We start from the raw sequence: 6,892 nt of genomic DNA on the forward strand, positions 1-6,892 counted from the left end.
TTTCTTCTACCATTATCCTGCGCCCTCAGTATCCATTCCCACACTTGTTCCCCAGATTTCTGTCTGTATAAATCAGAAAACTCACCTAGTTCTCTTTAAGTATAGCACACTTCCTCGTAGGTTGCACTTTGTACCTCACCTTTGGGACCTGCTGGGACTTGAGTCTAGTTATAGGTCTAAGAGAAAAGAGTAATAGAGGTGGGTCCTGAGGAGAATCAGCTTTGTGTTGCTTGGCAACTCCCTCAGAGGAGGCCCTTAGAGCATTACAGTTTCCTCGGGCAACGCAGGCTTAAATGCCCTCCATCACAGGAGGGGGGGAGTTGGAGAGGCTCATACCATTGAGGGTGAGGAGGCTGCTTCCACTGAGAAAGAAGACTCATCAGAATTTAGGGGCTCAGTGTCCCCAGCTTCCTCAGGATTTTCCCACACGTCTCCATTCCAGTTTACAAGATCCCGTTCTTTTCCAGTCAATGCCCTCACTTTAACAGCAGACACCCTGCGAAGCTGGGAGCTCAATTGTGTTGTAATAGGGCCGATTGCAGGATAAAATTTTGTGTTTGATTTTCAGCAGTCTCAGCCCTGAGGCTACAGGAGATAAGGGTCTCCTTCAGGGCACACGTAGAAGTGTCCAGGGCATTTATGTGGCTCTGGAACTGAGAATTTGAATCCCTGAGCTCATCCTTTTCTCTCACCACTTTGTCCAGCAAGGTTAGAAGCAATCAACCAACCTCACTGCATTCACTAAATTTCCAAAAATGTTCGAAAGTATCATACATGGAGTCACCAAACTCCTTGCTTCTTATAAGTGGTTGATTAGAAGTATCTAATGAGGATACTTTGCACATCTCTATTGCCACATCATGCCATGGCTTTCCGTGCTTTCTTTACCACTGAAATAGAGTCATTCGCATATTTCAATCTAATCAGGTTGGAGAGCCAATTCTAGAAACCCCGGAACAAATTCAGAAAACTCATCCTTAAAATTCTGTTCTAGAACCACTCTCAGTACCAAAATCTGTATTAGTCAGAGTTCTCCAGAGAAACGAAACCAACAAGATATATATTCTTTTCTGTAGAAGGAGATGTACTGTAAGGAATTGTCTCACGTGATTAGGGAGGCTGAGAAGTCCAAGATTTGCAGTCAGCAAGCTGCAGGCTCAGAAGAGCAGGTGGTAAAGTTCTGGTCTGAGTCTGAAGCCTGAGAACCAGGGAAGCTAGAGGGTAAGTTCTAGATGGAGTTTGCATCTGAAGGCAGGAGAAGACCAATGTCTCAGCTCCAAGACAGTCAGGCAGAGAGAGAGAATTCTTTCTTACTTAGCCTTTTATTCTATCCAGGCCTAATCAAAGAAAAATCCCTGCGTTCTACCTCAGACTCTTGCATGAATGGTGGCTCCATAAATTCTGAAAAGAATATGGAAGGAAGAACAGACTTGAGGTACTAGTAAGAAGTTCAGCGCTGGCCATGTGTTGGGGAGCATCTGTGGGACTTTTAATTATAAATATATGGCTTTGGATCTGGATCGGAGATATAGAACTGATAGCTATCAGTATATAAGCTTTAGAGGGAGTGGATGAAATTCCCCAGAGAAAGCGTCTATAATGAGAAAGAGCAGAGGGTGAAGGATGGAATCCTGGAGAATTATTAACATGAAAGGACAGGAGAAAGTCCAGGGCACAGAAGCAAAATAAGGCAGAATGAGACCCAGAAGCCAAGGCAGGAGTTTCAAGAATGAAGGAAAGGAAAACTATATCATCCACGGCAGAAAGGTTGAATATAGTGACTACTGAGAAGTGTCCAATAGAAATAGCAAATGGGAGGTTTGTGTTATCTTCAGGGAGAAAAATTGCAGAGGTGGGATGGACTGAGAAGGGACTTAGTGCAGAGGAGATGGGGACATGAAATGTACACTGACTCTGTCAGCAGCTTGGGTTGATGAAAAGTGGAGAGATGTCCCAGGATGGAAATAGGGTTAAAGAATGTTTTTCTAAAATGCTGAAGGGAAGATTAGTGATGAGAAGAGGAAAAGTAGGGAAAAAGTTTCCTGAAGAAGAATGGGATCAAGAAAACAAGAAAAATTTGTTTTTGGATGTGCTGGTATCTCTGCCCATTCATTCCTTTTTGGGCCAAATAAACATAGGAAAGTTTGCTGGTACGCTAGTAAATTGTATTCTATGTGATGAATTCTATATGCTATTCTAGGCAATGAATAACAATTTCTATATTTTAGATGTGACCTTTTTATATGAGATTAGGACATTTCTCAATTTCATGATTTCAAAAAGCGTCTACATCCAAATTAAATAATATGTTGGAAATTACTGTGTAAACTGCAAAGAGCTATATAACTGCCAGCAGTAAAGTCATTAGGAGTGATTTGAAAGAAACGTAATTTTTGTCCTTTGTTCTCTACCTAAATAATAATAATTGGTCCAGCGTGTGTATTTCTTTTGTAAGAGATGCACAAAATCCCTCTTCTTTGGTTTCTTTCTTTTTCTTTGTTTCTTGAAAAACCTCCCAAATCTCTCCTTTGCTTTGTCTTATGGTCCACTTTTTTTCTGCACTACTCTTTGCGTAGTTCTCTATTTTGCTAATTTCTACCCCTTGAGTCTATCCTAAACCTGTAGCTTAAATTTAATTTTCCTAAGACGCTGATTGTAACTTCACTATTCTATTCAAAATCCTTCAATGGCTTCCCCAATTGCTCCCATGCATTAAATACAGAATAAAGTCCTTACTCCTTAGCCTGGAATTCAAGGCACTCCACACTCTAGTCTTCACTTTTCTCTTCAATCTTCTCTCTAACTTCTACCTAGCACCTGCCTGTCTTTCATTCCCATCAAATTGATGTGTTCTTTGTTTCTTGAAAGCCATCTAGATGGGCCGTACGTTGTTATAAGGGTTGTGCACTGAACAAGGAGTACCTTAGGAGGTACCATTCACACTGTAATGTGATTGGTGCCCACTAGGGTTGTGCAGCTCACAACCTGCATACATGGAAGTGGTGGTCCCTATTTTACAGCACAAATATGATCCAACTTCTGAACTCCTCTTATATCATGACCTGCAGCTGGATTTTCCTCTCTATTCCTCTTCAAACCTACGTATAGTGAAATTATAATTAAATAAAATTCATACTCATAAACCCAGTATTCTAAATCTTCTTTAAGCTAACTTCACTGTAATCTTGCCTTATTCCCAACAAAAATTCTCCATTATAAGTGAACTGTTGTTTACAACTATGTCTCTACGAATAGAATGCTTACCTCTGGTCCATTTTGTTCTCTTTCCTTCCTCCCTTATTCCTTCCCACCCTCTTGTAGCAATTCAAAAACAACCAATCTCCCATTAAACAAAACAGTTTTTACCACCTCCATAAAACCTTCAATGATTATCCTATTCCATAATCACCGTTTCTTCCCTGAGTTATTATTAAGGTTATAGTCTGTGCTGCAACATTTAACACTTGGTTAATATCATGTCTTACATTCTTTATTTGTCATGCATCAAATTTTGTCAACCACCAAGCAGGCTATGATTCCTCAGTGGTTGAAACTTTGACTTTTACATCATTTGTATCCCTTGAGCATAATACGCAGTCATATAATATATGCTTTTTGATTTGATATTTTCACTAAAATTTAAAGTGAAAAAGCTAACCCTTATGTGAGTCTATAAAAAGTTAATTTGTCATTTGTAGTGTAACTTTGTAGTTTTTTACTGCCCAACATGGATTCTTATCATCTATCTTGGAGTTCCATCAGGGAACTCTGCTTTCATTCTATATCTGGTGTGGGTTTATGAAATCCAAGCAGAGCCAATGGTTGTCTTTTCTGGAATATGTGACCTGAGGCTGCTGCTGCCTTTCTTAACCACCGTGTGGAAAATATCCCCTGGAAAAATGAAGACAAAGACATAATAGCAAAAGCAGAGAGATGGAGAGAGAGAACAGTAATGACATTCTTTGAGCTCCTCAATCCTTTTATAATTGAAGTCAGCTGCATCCCTGGATTGGCCATGTACACGAGTCAATAAATTCCCCTTTTAGAAACTAAGCCAGTTTGAATTGGTTTCTGTTATTTTGCAATTGAAAGAGGCTTGACTCATACATATGTAATATCATTTGATTATCTTGCATTTTGTATATGTAAGACACTGTGTTAGGTATTGTGGGTGATACCCATATGGCCAGATAACTCATATTCTACCCTTAAGTTACTGTACAATCTGGTAAGAGAGAGAAGATGTGTACAGCTAATAATACAATACATGGTGGATGCCGCATGGGAAGTACAAAGGACTACAGAAGTTTGGATAAAGGACCCATCTCTTTTGATTGGAGAGATCACAGAGGCTTCATGGAGAAGGTGACATTAGAAATGGCCCAAGGACAGTGCAAGGTTTTCTCAAGGAAAGATGAAATGTCTAATAACGTGGGAGTATAGATTTTGTATAGGAGGATTAGAAACTAAATTGGAAAGATAAATTGGGGCTGAAGAGTGGATAAACTTAAAAATGCTAAAATAATGCATATGGGCTTCATTAGGGAAAAGGAAGCCAAGACAGGATTTTGGAGAGGATCAAAGTATTGTAAAATACATCTAGTATAAAAAAAGAAAATTGAAACTAGTATATAATGCAGGAACTTGGGAAAGGAAAGTTTGATGGTATGAATTATAACCCCTGCAAGTGTCTCTTTGTTCATAATGTTTTCTTAAATATCATTATCCATGTCTGTCAACAAAGCATATTTCTAGCAGAGTATATCCAAGTATGTGAAGGGGTTTTAATTAGTTTTTCTCTTACAGATGTTTTAATTATTTATAGTATCTGTATTCTTCAAAGATCAACCCTTTGCCCAAATTATAGAACAATTATTACTATGACTGAGTCTGAATTATTTTTTAGTATTTCAAAACATGTTTATAATCTTTAATTATCCATTTGGTTCAATTTACTTGAAATAGCCGTAGGCTTGAAGGTAGGGTGCATTCTTTGGGTTGCATTCCTCAAGGTAGTTTTAGAGAATAGATTACCTTATTCTTTTGTCCTTTATCCAGTTATACTTGGCTCTCAGAAGGCTTGTTTCTGCATTGCGTGCACATGCTGAGAGAGGAGCTCAGAGAAGTTCTCTTTCACCAAGTTGTGGGCAGAAAATGACATACCGTGCAACACAAGCCAAGTAAAGAAGCAAACTTCCCACAGAATCACGAGACAGCCCCATCTGTAATTCTGGGTGTAGCTGTGGTCGCATGCCAAATCTTTGCTCTGGGGGAGTTAAATAGGACTCTTTCCCAGAACTTCTGAAAACAGTCATGTCAGGGCCCCAGTTGAAGGTCTTGATGCTAAGTATCTGATGACCACTGGGCCAGACTCAGAGGGGTAGCTCCTACCTAGTAGCTGCCTGGCTTGCCACAGTTCACTTAGGAGAGGCCATGTTGCTCTGACAAAGACATGTCTTAATCAGGAAGACCAGGACCCACTTCGATGATATTGAGATTAGCATCAAATTAAATTATGTTTTGTTGACTCTATTGGTAGAGTCATGAAAACTTATGCATTTAGAAAGATTTACACTTAAAATGTGCTAAAATAAAAAATAATGTATGGAAAGCATAATTATTAGTGGAGAAAAAAAATGGCTGGGCTAATTTTCTCTCCTTGGTGGTGGACCCAACACAAATCACCAGCTAGGCATTTCTATATCGAATTTGAATTGCCAGCTGAAAAGCTAAACCAGTTTTGAATTTGATAATCTTCAGGGAGCAGTTTACATCTGATGTGAGCTCAGTGAATAACATATCTTTTACACTTCTGATTCCAGTCTTCTGTTGTGACTGACCAGAGACAGGTGAGTTCACCTAGGAAGAAACCGGGGCTGTGAGAAAAAGCAGTTGGAGGTGTGAAATTTGAGAGACAAGGGGCCTGAGAGAGAATGCTGTTTCGGGGGGTGGCCCTTCAGGGAGTTGTTGCTTTGTTGCTGCAAGCACGCCTGAAGGGTTTCTTTCTTTTGTTTATTTCTTTTCGTTCCTCTGCACTCATCTCTGTTAGTGTTAATAAATTACTCTTTGCTTAGGCACTCCATGTAAGAGCCCATTTTCCCCATGGCCTGGATCAATGCCACCACCACCACAAGATGAAACAAGCATGAACGATGGAGAGGTGCTGCGGGGGAGCAACTTTCCACTTCGTTTTCTTTGCTCTTCGGTTAATAATGACTCTGGGGAAGGAAGAGAAACTCCAGAACTACTTTGTTCTCTTCAAAGCCCGAGCCTTAGGAGAAAAAGGAAGAAGACAGGCCACTTCTCAGGCCAAGAGGCCACAACACACAACAGCCCTGGGCCCTTATTTTATTGTATTGATGATACGGAGTTCAAAATACACTTACTTTTTTAAAGAACAGCTATGAGTGGTGGATAGAAAAAAACCTTAGTGGTGGCATTTAAATCAAAACTTTAGTTTGTTCTTACCCATTTTCCATGACATTTACCCTTGAAGCATGTGATGTTTTAATGCACAAGAGAGAAAAAGAACAAAAGTGAATGAAAAAATTCTGGATTCTCACCAAGCAATCAAATAAATAAAATGAGCATGTATTCTTAATTGCTGGATTTACAAAATAAAGAATTGCTGGAATTCACTGTTAGTTGCCATACTGGTTTCCAGTAAAAAAGCAAACACAAGCCCTTGGACTGTCAGTAAGAGCACTGCGGAGTAAGCCTAAGAGACCGGTGATGTGCAGAGTGACGAGCAACTGGACCACGGAAGAGAGGGGAGGGGAGGTGGTTTTCCAGGAGGCTAACTTTTGAGAGCAGGTTCCCCTTCTCCCGGCTCAGCCATGTCCAGGCTCCCGTCCTAACGACAGGCTCTTGAGGTTTCAGCTTGCCCATCTCC

Source organism: Equus caballus, chromosome 19 (assembly GCF_041296265.1).
Source record: "Equus caballus isolate H_3958 breed thoroughbred chromosome 19, TB-T2T, whole genome shotgun sequence".
In the NCBI taxonomy this organism is placed as follows: Eukaryota; Metazoa; Chordata; class Mammalia; order Perissodactyla; family Equidae; genus Equus; species Equus caballus.